This window comes from Ptychodera flava, chromosome 6 (assembly GCF_041260155.1).
Source record: "Ptychodera flava strain L36383 chromosome 6, AS_Pfla_20210202, whole genome shotgun sequence".
Lineage (NCBI taxonomy): Eukaryota > Metazoa > Hemichordata > Enteropneusta > Ptychoderidae > Ptychodera > Ptychodera flava.
Genome location: NC_091933.1, coordinates 10936939 through 10952367, shown reverse-complemented (window position 1 = coordinate 10952367; position 15429 = coordinate 10936939).

Below are 15429 nucleotides of genomic sequence, written 5' to 3'. Positions count from 1 at the left end.
CTCGCTACGTATTTAAGTGTTGCGAGTGTAGCGAAGGCTAGGAAAGAGTCTAATTACAGAGAAATATATCAATGCGCAGCCTGTTTAGATGGGACTATTTTCACATAGGGTGTCTTGTATGGAACAGTTCGATCTTCCCATCGATTTACATATCGTGAATAATTATTCCTTTCATAAGAGAAAGAAAGTTTAGAGTAGCGAAAGAGAGAGGGTCACCTGAACTTTGTTTGAAGGACCAGTGACCCCTACGAATAATATAAAAACTATACTAGGGTACGTTGGCGATGGATGAAAGCTTAAACATGATAAGTTTCAAGATATGTTGAGGTGATGTATGTAGATATTCAGTATGGAATACAGCAGTAAAGTTGTAAAAGAGCAGTCGCGTCATTACTCGCCAGAAAGATACCAATTTTGTAGCGTAGTTAAGAACGTGTAGCAAAGTGTAACCAAGTCTAGGAGTAAAATTTTGTGAAAATTGGAGAAGGGGGCGTAGCGAGCGTAACGAAGTGTTGCGAGGTGTAATGGGCTGTAAGTTGGTCACTTTTTACTCGCCAGAGAGACACCAATCTTGTAGCGTAGTTAAGAACATGTAGCGAGGTGTAACCAAGTCTAAGAGTAAAATTTTGTGAAAATTGGAGAAGGGGGTGTAGCGAGCATAACGAAGTGTAGCGAGGTGTAATGGGCTGTAAGTTGGTCACTTTTTACTCGCCAGAGAGACACCAATCTTGTAGCGTAGTTAAGAACATGTAGCGAGGTGTAACCAAGTCTAGGAGTAAAATTTTGTGAAAATTGGAGAAGGGGGTGTAGCGAGCGTAACGAAGTGTAGCGAGGTGTAAGGGGCTGTAAGATGGTCACTTTTTACTCGCCAGAGAGACACCAATCTTGTAGCGTAGTTAAGAACATGTAGCGAGGTGTAACCAAGTCTGGGAGTAAAATTTTGTGAAAATTGGAGAAGGGGGTGTAGCGAGCGTAACGAAGTGTAGCGAGGTGTAAGGGGCTGTAAGATGGTCACTTTTTACTCGCCAGAGAGACACCAATCTTGTAGCGTAGTTAAGAACATGTAGCGAGGTGTAACCAAGTCTAGGAGTAAAATTTTGTGAAAATTGGAGAAGGGGGTGTAGCGAGCGTAACGAAGTGTAGCGAGGTGTAAGGGGCTGTAAGATGGTCACTTTTTACTCGCCAGAGAGACACCAATCTTGTAGCGTAGTTAAGAACATGTAGCGAGGTGTAACCAAGTCTAGGAGTAAAATTTTGTGAAAATTGGAGAAGGGGGTGTAGCGAGCGTAACGAAGTGTAGCGAGGTGTAAGGGGCTGTAAGATGGTCACTTTTTACTCGCCAGAGAGACACCAATCTTGTAGCGTAGTTAAGAACATGTAGCGAGGTGTAACCAAGTCTAGGAGTAAAATTTTGTGAAAATTGGAGAAGGGGTGTAGCGAGCGTAACGAAGTGTAGCGAGGTGTAAGGGGCTGTAAGATGGTCACTTTTTACTCGCCAGAGAGACACCAATCTTGTAGCGTAGTTAAGAACATGTAGCGAGGTGTAACCAAGTCTAGGAGTAAAATTTTGTGAAAATTGGAGAAGGGGGTGTAGCGAGCGTAACGAAGTGTAGCGAGGTGTAAGGGCTGTAAGATGGTCACTTTTTACTCGCCAGAGAGACACCAATCTTGTAGCGTAGTTAAGAACATGTAGCGAGGTGTAACCAAGTCTGGGAGTAAAATTTGTGAAAATTGGAGAAGGGGGTGTAGCGAGCGTAACGAAGTGTAGCGAGGTGTAAGGGGCTGTAAGATGGTCACTTTTTACTCGCCAGAGAGACACCAATCTTGTAGCGTAGTTAAGAACATGTAGCGAGGTGTAACCAAGTCTAGGAGTAAAATTTTGTGAAAATTGGAGAAGGGGGTGTAGCGAGCGTAACGAAGTGTAGCGAGGTGTAAGGGGCTGTAAGATGGTCACTTTTTACTCGCCAGAGAGACACCAATCTTGTAGCGTAGTTAAGAACATGTAGCGAGGTGTAACCAAGTCTAGGAGTAAAATTTTTGTGAAAATTGGAGAAGGGGGTGTAGCGAGCGTAACGAAGTGTAGCGAGGTGTAAGGGGCTGTAAGATGGTCACTTTTTACTCGCCAGAGAGACACCAATCTTGTAGCGTAGTTAAGAACATGTAGCGAGGTGTAACCAAGTCTAGGAGTAAAATTTTGTGAAAATTGGAGAAGGGGGTGTAGCGAGCGTAACGAAGTGTAGCGAGGTGTAAGGGGCTGTAAGATGGTCACTTTTACTCGCCAGAGAGACACCAATCTTGTAGCGTAGTTAAGAACATGTAGCGAGGTGTAACCAAGTCTAGGAGTAAAATTTTGTGAAAATTGGAGAAGGGGGTGTAGCGAGCGTAACGAAGTGTAGCGAGGTGTAAGGGGCTGTAAGATGGTCACTTTTTACTCGCCAGAGAGACACCAATCTTGTAGCGTAGTTAAGAACATGTAGCGAGGTGTAACCAAGTCTAGGAGTAAAATTTTGTGAAAATTAGAGAAGGGGGTGTAGCGAACGTAACGAAGTGTAGCGAGGTGTAAGGGGCTGTAAGATGGTCACTTTTTAGCAAAGTTTAACCAAGTGTGTAGAATTTAATTTTCTTGAAAATTGGAGGGAGAGGGGGTTTAGAATGTAGCTGCGTTTGCATGATGTTAATTCAAGTAATACAACAAAAAGTTACAGAGTGTTGTTAAAAATGTTTACAAAATTACTCGAACATATTTAATTTGAAAAATTGTCACTTGTATAGTGCCCTGTAGCCTCTATATAGAACCTTTTTTAGATTATTAAAATTCCCCAAAACGTCATTCTTTCTTCTTCGATCAAAACCCTCGATCCTAGGTAAATTCTGTAACCTTCGTACGGAGCTATTTAACCTCGCGAAGGCATGGCACTGTGAAGCTCACCGAGCACTCGCACATGCGTAATTATTAACAAAAACACTTCATATAGTACGCAAATACAAACACAGCAACTAACTTATACATCGGTAAATTGTGAAACAGATAGCCTTCCGACAGTAAGTGCATAAATGGTTAAAGTATCGATGCCCTTATATTATCAGGAGAGCATTTTCAATAAGGCATATTTTTGTCAGAAAACACTGATAGTTTCATCAAAATTTGTGACACAGAGCAGCTTTTGAAAAGGATATTATTGTATTATTGCTCTGTGACAGTGATTAACTTGAAGAGGATAAAATCATCAAAGTAAACCGCGTATTTAAAGAAATGGCATCTTTATCAAGAACAACAAGTGGAACTGAATTAAAGCGCAGTGGTCGTCCCCCTGCGCTTGCCCCTGGGGGGTTCCCCCCCCCCCCCCCCTCGTTGACAACATATCCGAGAATGCCGCATGAGGTTACGGGTTGATTGGTATGTTTGCGATATTGTCGATAATATGGCGGCTGATTTGTCACAAGCATACCACCTTTCCAAATCTAACACGCAATAAAAGGTCAATTAATCTAAGTTAAATATCTTCTGAATATTGAACAGTAATTACACGCTGGATTGAGATCACATTTGATCATGATTTCCTTGAATCAGTTGAATGGGCCTCGCTCGAGCCATGGAGCTGAGTAAACGTCAACGCGGTGACCTTCTCCATTATCGAAGCAACAACACCTCCCTTGTGCTGCTCTGGCTTGCCGATCATGGTCTTGAGTCTAATTTTTGTGTTTAGGCATTGTGCTTGTTCCTGGTCTTCATATATATACAGTGTTGATCATTTTAGTGATGTATTTTTACCGTGCTGTACATAGCATTGTGTACAACCAGCGTGACCGCGTGATCAAACCCATTTGTTCACTGTGACTGCGTGCAGTAAACTCGGCGACATAATGTGCAGAGTCTCTCAATGTTCGTAGCCTTACATGAGTTTATAGATAGAAATACACCACTGAAGTTCGTTTCCGATCTTAATATTTTACTAGTGCATGATGTTGAGTCTTACAAAGGCGTTAACAAAGTGAGGGACCGCCCCATCTCACTCCAATTGAAGTTGGCAAGACTTATGTTTACAAACATTTATGTTTATCAACAAAAAAAACGCGCACGGGCAGCGCGACGACCACTGCGCTTTAAATTTCCTAAATACCACTCATACGTCATGAATCGGCTCTCCAATATATATTTCATTTGCAATTTACTCAAACAATGACAATGAGAATGCAACATCGACGATGGACAGAGAGACAGACACTGAACAAATTAGGAAAATACATGTACAGCTTTTTTGCAGTAAAACAACGAAAACATCAAGAAGCCTCAGATCAGAGTGCCGTGCACCAAAAGATGAAACTTCTCTATAAAATCATAAACATTGCGGAAGGTGGTACACGGATCGGTATTAGCTGTTCAGTGTTTCCTTACCTGCTCAGTGTCTGTTTTCTCTGAAACAACAGCACTCAATAGCTTGAAATTTAATTTTAAAGTGTACGTGCAGGTTTGGTCTATGACAGTTTTTCTGAGATATTAATGTTATGGCTCAAGAAATATGAAATTGTGTTCGAACAAGAAAAGAATTAATAAAAAAAGCCACAAGATTTGTTTACATTTTCCCAAATATAGCCTTACTGGGTGGCAAACCTAAGTTGTTTAAGGAAAAGCCAATTGATCAATTGGTATACAAATAAACGTAGGGAGTGATCGCTCTATGACTTTAAAATCTTGTCATTTGTTTTTATGTTGTTGTTGTGCTAGTTTGCTGAACCAAGTTGATGACATAACTAATAGGCAATTGTACAAACATAATCCTAATAGTAATAAAAAATTCTAAAATAAGAAAGTATTTTCGCTGTAGTCTTAATGTCGTATGAGCAAACTGTCGTTGCAAACAGCATTTTCATCTTTTGGTGTCCAAAAAATTTAGTTTGATCCTGAAAGGGGCTGAAAACATACTCAATTCCGTACAACTTGAAATTATAAAGGTGGGTTGACCATGTCAAATGAGGGAATGGAAGGGATAGGAACAGGAATACCCGTGGTGTGCCGAATATGACTCCGTTCTACGACTAGGGCGATGTTCGGCCTCTGAAATAAACCATTTCATAAACAGATTGAAATATATGTGAGATGACAGCTTTCACACCTCGGGTAGCATTCATTGATTAACCGATCGACCGGTAAGTTATATGGTTGACCAGCTTCTTTGATAATGAGTCATGCTGTCGAGCGTCTGCAATGTCGCATTTGTCGTAGAAAAGGCGATATAATCTATACAAATAGAAATTAGAAATTAGGTTAATCATCAATTTTCAAACGTTTCTTCACGTTGATGAAGCGCGCTTTGTAGTCCAGTCAATTTAGGGTTTAACCTAGGACTAATTGCAACAGAAATTATTTCTTCACCATGACCTTTGGAAAGGTCTCACTAATGACATATTAAAAGTATAGAAAAATATAAGGGGTGCAAATTGGTTAAATTTGCATATATTCAAATTAGCTATATATCGCCTTTAAAATGACTGCTATACTCACATTTTGGGCATGTAAACTGAATTCAAGTGACTTTTTCATTGCAACACAATTTAGTTAGGTTAAATAAGTAATTTTCTAAATGTCTTGAACAATAAAGAATATGCAAATTAAGCAATTTGCATATGTTCACAGTTTTTCCACTATTTCAGACAAAATGAATGTTTAAGCTCATATTTAAACAATTTTTTTCTGTATGAAATTGTTAAGGTTTTGCAAGAATTACCTAAAAGAAAAGAGGTTGACCTAATTTGCATGCATAATTTGCATATTTTGATACAAAATGCCTAATTTGCATAATTGACACAAATGGTCTTCTGTATACAATAAGCCTACAATAGCTTCCATTGACTTTTCCGCTTATGCAATGAATAAAAGAGAGGAGTTTCGGAGAATTACTATTTAAATAAAGGGAATCAGAATTCTTTCTTTGGATATTCTTCTTTCTTTTACGACGATAAGGTTATTCATAAAAAATCATTGGACGTGCTCAAGTTTTTGACATCAATTGTCATTTTAAGTCATTTTCTCCTACAACATGTTCGATTGAAGTAAAATTTTTGAAGGAATATTTTATGCTTTTGGTCATTATCTTCAATGACGATGGAAATATTCAATTACTAATAAATGGTTCATCACACTTAACAGTTGTGCCTGTGAATCATCTTTCTCATTATTAAACTATCATTAGTATAAATACGAACATCATTGAATCACCATGATGGTAGTGGTGATGACAATTATTATGATGGTCATTATCATATCAAAATTTCTTCCTCTTCCTCTCTGTTTACATCTTCCTCTAAGTGGTTCATTTGTTTACAGTCAGAATCATTTCGTTGACAACAGAAAGTCTAGATTTTGCTTTCTGTCGGGGTTATTCATGCTGCCGCAGTTCATTGTAGAACCCATAAGTATGGGGAAGGATAACTCAATGAAAAGATGTGAAGCATAGGATGATATAATTGTACTGCGTATCATATCATATCATATCTTAGATGTGCAAGTATCACTCATGGGGCTGTTATGTAATGGACTTCCCATTTGCAGATTATTAGACTTTTGTATTATTACCAATAAGATCGATTACTCAAGGAATTGAGAGTCTGGCCAATCTGAGGTGAGACTTCCATAAGGTTCAAAATACAGGATAACCAATTTTATGATAATTTGATGTCAAAATTTGATATCCTAATTGATAAACTCGTTAACGGCAGCTTCTGTGATGCAAATCCCTTCACATCTTGGTTTTCTTGTTTCACGGTCATGAAAATTTGAAAGAGCAGCTAGACCATGTAACATTATGAAAAGTATCTAGATTTGCTTTTACCAGTGATTTAGATTATCATGATTCAGTCAACAGATTTTTTTCAGTTTTTCCTCAAATGCTATGGCTGTGTACGGTAAGATTTAACAGGAAATCTCTCTCTTCAGTCCACTATATGACTTTATATTAATTTTCAATTGTTGTCTTCAAGAAATTTCAAAATTTTGAGAAATGCAGTGTCCTTTGATTATTGTAATGTCTTTCAGCTGATAAAGGAACAGCTTTCCTAATCCATATTTCATGATAATTGGCAGTACAGTATAACAATTGCACCTCTATATCATCGTGATCATTATAATTTATTTATCATTATTATCATAAATTTCTGTATATGGCATGAACAGGCAAGTTGAACACAGTCAAAAGTATATCTGATTTACCAGTGACCACACAACCTGGTCTTTAATTACATTTTATCCACACTTAATCTATATTAGTAATACGGGTAAGGGTGAAAATAAAAGAAATAGAGCTGAAACACAAATTTTCTTCAGCCTCCTTAGTACAAAGTATTGGTTATTTGGCCAAGCATTTTGGTATGCATTAAGAAAATTCAAATCTTCCAGTAAGTTTCCAATGTTATTGACATTATGCAAATTCTCTAGATAATTGAAATGAACTATACGAATCAATCATAGTTTATTTTTACAGGGCTTTTCATTCTGTAGGCCCTATTAGTATATAATCATTAAAATGAGTTAAAATACACAGAAAATACAGAACCATGTCAATTTCTTTGTACTGAGCAAAATGTTCATTCAAGTTATAAAATGGACATCTTTCGATAGGAAGAATTTAAAGTATTAAATAACTTAAACAAGTAGTGTCTCTTAATGTAACTTCTCATTTTACTGATAACATAATTAATTAAAATAAGTTGACGTCAATTTGAAAAATTAAAGAAAATTATTTTAATGATCATCATATATAATTTATGCACATGAGGAATCGCTCAAAATTAGGTAAAATATATTTAGCAATGTTAGTAAAAACTTCCAATCTCTCTTTACGATATTGTAAAACCTTTCAAGTTTCAATTATTACATTAAGTACAGTGTGGGCATTTTCTATAAAATATTTTAAATTAGTCTTTTGCACAGTGTAGATTGTATTAGGCTCTGAATATACCATTCTTGGACCTTTTAAGTATTTAAGGTGAAGAAATAATTCATGTTCCAATTAGAAAAAGGAAGTGACATGGTTGACTTATTGGACAAATGCAAATAAGAATTTTTTATCGCTGTAAGATATATTTGAAAACATTACCTGAACTAAAAACAAGAAAATGATGTTACATAGTCATTACATTGTCAGCTTATCTCTTAAATCACTTTCGTAAATAGATTATCAGCACCAGGTTTGTATAGCATCTATGACCCATTAAGCATTCGGGTAAATTAGCTGTCTTATGCACAACTCCATTAAATGCACTTTTCGCGATCCCTGGGATCGCCTTTGTTCTAGTCTGTAAGAGAATGATTGAGGTGTAAGAGCCTTTGTTTTCCATTGAATTTGTAATCTGGTGGGTAAATTTTCTGATGAGAAAATCTGGTGCCAACACAGGCCTTTAAACTTGCGATATGTAACTTCCATGACCCTACTAAAATTTAGTTCTAATGATCTCCGTTGTTTTTTAACATTAGTCATTTATACTATAGGTCAAAAAAAGGGAAAACTAAAGTGGTAGGAGGGGCACATTGCAGTTATGTAAAATGCGGAATCTTAAATGATTTTATGCATTGCCGAGAAACACAAAAAGTACATTAAATAATGAAATTGCTTGAATTAAATATCAATTTGCTGAATACATTTTTAAGAAATCTATTAACAGCAACGATTTTGTTACCTTTTCTAAGTTTTATATTTATTTAAATTATGCACTGTCTCCCCTCTTAACAGTCATTTTGTTTGCCATTCTATACATTCAATACAGAGTGGAAACAAAAACTACTTGTTATGTAGATTAAATATAATTTTTAAGTGAAATGCAGTGGCAGCCATACTTGATTTAAGCAAATTAGGAATATTTATCGGGCGATAAAATGTATTCAAAAATATTGCCTGGACAAAAATTAAGATCAATGCATACATTACTTGAACATAATGTCGCATTTTTCTCAATTCGATAGCATATTTCTTTTATCAGTGAATGTATTGTTCCCATTATCCGTTTATATCTATACAAATAAGGTAATGTTATAAATCTTAGATTGTATTGGACTTTTAGTATGTCAGTCTAGGACCTCTCTAAAATACTTAAAGAAAATTTAATTCTATTGCAGTCAGAAGTAGCTTATATAGTTATTAATTAGGGACATACAAAGAAAAACGAAGTGTTGTGGCGGCCATATTGGATTTATGCAAATGAGGAATATTTCTATGACGACAAAATATTTTAATCAACATTGCCTGAACCAAAAACAAGGCAAATAAGCCCAAAACCCGCATATATCATGTTTAGCCAAATATTTTTAGTAGCAACATTCTATCAGCACCTAGTTTATAACCGTAATCTTTTTACAGATATGCAAATTAGGCATTGTTACATTTCTAGATTGTACGAGGCTTTTAGTATGTCATTGTAGGGCTTCTCTGAAATACACAGTGGATAAATAATTCTATTGCTGTCAGAAGTAGCATAAAAATAGTTATTAATTGGAAAAAATACAAGAAAAGTGAAGGTTGTGGCGGCCATATTGGATTTATGCAAATTAGGAATATTTCTATGAAGACTAGATATTGCCATCAACATTACCTAAACCAAAAACAAGGCAAATAAGCCAAAACCCTGCATAACATATCATGTTTAGCCAATTATTTTAGCAGAAACATTCTATCAGCACTTAGTTTGTACCCATAATCTTTTTACATCTATGCAAATTGGGCACTGTTTACAATTCTAGATTGTATTAGGCTTTTAGTATGTTATTCTAGGACCTGTCTAAAATACAATGTGAAAAAATAATTCCATTGCAGTCAGTAGTAGCTTAAAAATAGTTATTAATTCGAGAAAAACTAAGAAAAGTGAAGTGTTGTGGCGGCCATATTGGATTTATGCAAATGAGGAATGTTTGTACGAAAAAATATTTTCAACAACATTGTCTACACCAAAAAGGAGGCAAATAAGCCAAAAAACCCTGATCAAAAGCATGTTTAGCCACATATTTTAAGTAGAAACCGTCTTTCAGCGACAATTTATACCCATGAGCCCCCTTTAGATTTATGCAAATTAGGCACTGTTGCACCCCTTAGATTTTATTATACTTTTAGTATGTTATTTCTATGACCTGTCCAAAATGCATGGTGAAGAAATAATTTCTGTTGCAATTAGTCCTAGGTTTACCCTTTTTTGGCTTAGATTGACTGGACTGCCCTTTTCGAAATGAACAAGTTTTCAACGCCGGTGAAACTTTGAGAAATTGGTAAAAACTCTTGTGAAGATGGTACTTTGCGGACAGTCAGTATTTTCATATACAAATGTCATTGTAAATGATAGTTATCTTAGAAAAGTGCCTATTTTCATTGATGTTAGATAACTTTGTGTGATGCCGATCACCTTTCAAAACTGCAGGTGGGACCTTATTTCCAATTTGCCATTTTCCGACTTCCTATTTGAGTTTAGGCGTGGTCTATGCTAAGAAGAGGCGGAGCACGAGACGAGTTATCATGACAACTAGATTGATGTCTAAGCATTCCGCGAATATTACGATTAAGCTAATCACAATTTCATGAATGTTTCACTGTACATTCCTGGCTCTTCGGCACCTAATTATGAATCAGCCTATTCCCGACAGTGTACATATTTGGAAGTATATCCGATATAAATGAAAGGATTGACATGATTGAATTGTTCATTTTCGCCACCGGTATGCTCATGCAACTTCTCCGGTGCAAAATTAATATATGAAGTTGATCAACGGGCCGCCGTCTATCATTTCGTTAAAATACTAGCGCTCCTTTCGTACCCTATTACTGTGATGAGGGAACTAATAAATTGTACATATTTTAGAAATATATTTTTTACTATAACCCAAATGGGATTCGAACCCCCACACACTCACGGCAACATCGCCTAGCTGCTAGGCCTCACACAAAACCAGTCGGCTACCGTTTCCAAGAACATTAATTTAAATAATTTTATTCAGCCACAGGAAGTTTTCCTATCTTGAAATGCCATGACGGTCAAGATATTTAAACATCGGGACTGTAAAGATGTTCACCTTGACTGAGTTCCTGCTGCTCCTCCCGGTTTACGTTGAACCGTTGGCTGTCGAAATTGAGTTGCCAACACTCCGCTGTATCATCTACTGAGCGGTAATATCCACCAAAAAATCAAGTCTGCGAAAGTTGAAACATTCATTGACTTGCGGGAGGTCAGACTTGTAGTCAAAACGGATGACACCACACTAGATCCAAGCACACCTGATAGCCACCACACTGGTTGATATTATTAGTGATATATGTCAACGTCACTGTTTGGTTCAATCTGATTGGCTGTTTCGAGGTGTCCATTATTTACGTTCCGGAGGGAATATAGACCACGCCTAAACTCTAATAGAAATTAGGATATGGTTGACTTTTGGAAAGTAAGAAAATAATCAGGTGTTAGCTAAGCAGCATTTTGAAAAAGATATGATTTTCAAATATTGAATGAAGTTTTCCAAGCAAAATTCTGATTTGCCGCAATGTACCATCCTCCCTATTTCTCACACTTTAACTTGTGGCAAAATTTAATATATTTAGAAAAAGGCTGAAATGCTCTTCATCTGCTCGCCTAAAATATTTTAAATCAACTTTTGATAATTACCCTTCATTTTATTTTTTTATTGAATAGCTACATTAGAAAATGAACTGACTGCAAAGTTCCACGGATTCGATACTCGGCGCGCTTGCACTTTTTCTTTCTTTCGTTTAAACACAATACACAGTAAACCGGCCGTTACAATTTCCATTTGCACTTTTAAATGGTTTTCAAATCTATACACTCAGAGTCTAGTCATGCGTTTAGCCGAGCGTCGTCAGTGGGTTAGAAAAACGAAGTATGGTCTCCGTTCTTTCGAGTTGACAAGCAACCTTGCTATTTTACTTGTACAATAAAACGGCTTTTGTTCCGTTTTTTCATGTAAGATTTACACCCTCAGATACGCATTGTGTGTAAGGGATAAGGCGAATATAATATTTCGTTTCTTGCGTTATTCAAGTTGGAGGATATAGCCCCAATGTTTTCGCCCATAAAAGCGTCAATGTTTCTGTAACGTTGGCTCAAGCAACGAGTTTTCATTCATCTGTTCAACTGTCAGGACTCAATGGGTTTATTTATAGAATGAAATGCGTCTATTTCCTTTCATGGAACCTCACTTGAGATTATTCTTTTTACAGAAGAGGAATAGGAGAAAGATGGAATAATGGAACTTTTAATTTCCTACTGTACTTACTTATTGTTGTACTATTACAGTATGGGAAATAAACGACTGTTATACAAACTTGAGAAGAGAGCTGGGAGGGTTATATTGGTAGTACATGTTACGGTTTCTTGTCGCTTCCTTCTTTCACGTCAATGGGCTATGTATGGATTTACTTATTAATTATTTTGTCGCTGTTCAGACATTTAAAATAATGAATGATTTTTCACGTGATTATTACAGTTTCCACGTTTTTAGATGTATCACTTCAATACTCGGAGTTCTGGCAACGCTGATTTGTACATTCCAACTTTTCAGACAGCAGCAAGATATGTAGTTGTATAACGTACTTCTACAATCGGATATAGTATTCCTTCATCTATATAGGAATACCGAAAGTTTGCCACAGTTCAAAGCGCAGTTACGTAGTTTTTTAAATGATAAGTTTAAGAAAAAAGGCTTCGATTAGATTTCATTTGTTATTGTTAACTTTCGTATTTATATTAAATAAAGTCAAATTTTGTATTTTCTTATCTTTGCACTCGGAAGTCTCTGATGTAAATTATGATTTCAAATGGCAGAAAATGTAAAATATGTAAACTATTTACAACCTTTATACACCTAAACATCGATCTCGTCATCCCTGAGAGAGAGAGAGAGGAGAGAGAGAGAGAGAGAGAGAGAGAGAGAGAGAGAGAGATCGAAAAACCTATGGAATATACTTCTTGGAGACCAAACCTGCTAAAATCACCTTCAGCTTTGCTATATCAATACCAATACAGTTTTAAATTACCATATAAAATGCTTACTAAATAACCACATTGTATACTCTATGTTCCTGAAGGTATAAAATAAGAACAAGTTTTTTCACAGTATTTATTAATTTTGTTCACGTCATCACAATCTGAATATATAATGGTACTGCACTCAATGGAACTTTCATGCCAAATTTCAACCAGCATCGGAAGTGATTGTTGTAGGGATATTTTTACCAAGATGGACAAAGAAAAATAATAAAAATATCAGAATTGTTTATCTCATTCTAACATGCAATGTATGTATGAGAACATTTGTAGGGATTTGCAAACCTAAGTTCCAATCAATACAACGAACTATTTCTGTATTTTTTCCCGTCAAAAATTCCGAAAAAAAACTTCACAAAAACACAAAATTGAAGATATTTCTCTGAAGCTAGAGCCTCTTATGTTATATAGAGAACTTTTGTGACATATGTGTTGATGGAGGAGGACATCTTTGACAACCATTCCAGGCTAGCCTGACCAAAAATGGCAAAAATAGCTGCAAAAATACTTGATTACATATGTCATCATAATTTAAGATCATCCATGGGAATATGTCTACTGAATATCAAAGTTATCAGACGAGTACTTTTTGAGAAACAATTATTTAAACCAAAAATGACAAAAATTTTCCCCAAAATACAAAATTGTGGATATCATCAGACTTTCAATACATCACATTTCGATAAAGCTTATGAACCATTATACAAAATATCAAAGATATCATATGAGTAGTTTTTTGACCCAAAATTTGGAGAAAATCCCCGAATATTACCAACAAGAGAATTTCACTACAATTTTGATAAACTTGACTATAGTCATCCCATGGAACATGGATACCAACTTTCAAAGCAATCGGACAAGCCGTCTCAGGGAAAAATTTTTGACTAAACACTGAAAAAAAAACAAGTCATTGACAATGACATAGTCCCCACTTGTAAAAGGAGTATTAGTCTTGATGGGGCAGGGGAATGGGGTCATTAAGAAGTATCACTGTGGTGTATATGCTGAGATCTAGTGGCACATAGGTCTATGTCGTTGTTCCAATTTGAAATACATGAGGCATGTCTAAGTTGTGGTTCTAAATCGGGAAAAAGATAAGACCTCTAGCTGTATTGCCAGCCAAGAAATACATATGTGCATAATAAATGAGGTACAAGATGTGACATCTGAAGGTCTAACATCCTATCAAAATTGGAGGGTATAGAACTTGCAGTTACTGAGTTATGCATATATATATATATATATAATATATATATATATATATATATATATATTTATATGTGTGTGTGTGTGTATGTATAACCAAGGTCAAAGGTCATCGAGGTCACGTGACATTTAAAAAAAATTGTATGCTAATTAATCCCTACATAACAAAAATCAGACCTCTAGCTCTATTCGCTTGCCCAAATTAGATATGTGCATAATTAATGAGGTACAGTATGTGCCGTCATAAGGTCTCCCATCATACCAATATGAAGGGTGTACCACTTGTGGTTACTGAGTTATGGACAAATATGTATATTTGAGGTCAAAGGTCATTCAGGTCACATGACATTTTGTCAAAAAAATTGTATTGCTAAGTTATCCCTTTTTACCAAAATCAGACATCAAGCTCTATTGGCTCGCTCAAAATTAGATATGCGCATAATTAATGAGGTACAATATGTGGCGTCATAAGGTGTCCCATCACACCATATATGAAGGATGTAGCACTTGTGGTTACTAAGTTATGGACAAATATGTATATTTCAGGTCAAAGGTCACTGAGGTCACGTGACATTTTGTCTAAATATCTGAGATATCTGCGTGAACGGATGGACGAACAGATGGACGAATGGACTGACATGACCCAATCTATAAGCCCCCTTGACTTCATCCGGGGGGACTAAAAACTGTGTCACTCCATCCTTTTTGCAATATGAATACGATGAGAAACTAAATTTTTATTTTTCTTGGCCTTATACATGGGAGTCTATGTAGAACTGCTTTATACATGGGAGTCTATGGAGAGCTGCCTTATACATGGGAGTCTATGGAGTTGTAAACTATAAAGTCCTCTAACACGGCCAAAAATGATCGCATTGTGAAACAAATCGACGTGCATCTGTATGGGGTAGGGTACTGTCCTTGTGCAAAGTGTGAAAGAAATTGACCACGGCATGTCTGAGATATCTGCGTTAACGGACTGACACACAGATGCACGGACGGACGCACTGACAGACAGACATGACCCAATCTATAAGTCCCCCCGGACTTCGTCCGTGGGGACTAATAACCCCAAAAATGCAAACATACATGTTTCACCTCAATTTGTACACTCCTTACTCTGTAACTTACTTAGTATACCTAAAGGAACCTGCGTACACCATGTTTCAACCCAATATGACCTAAGGTTAC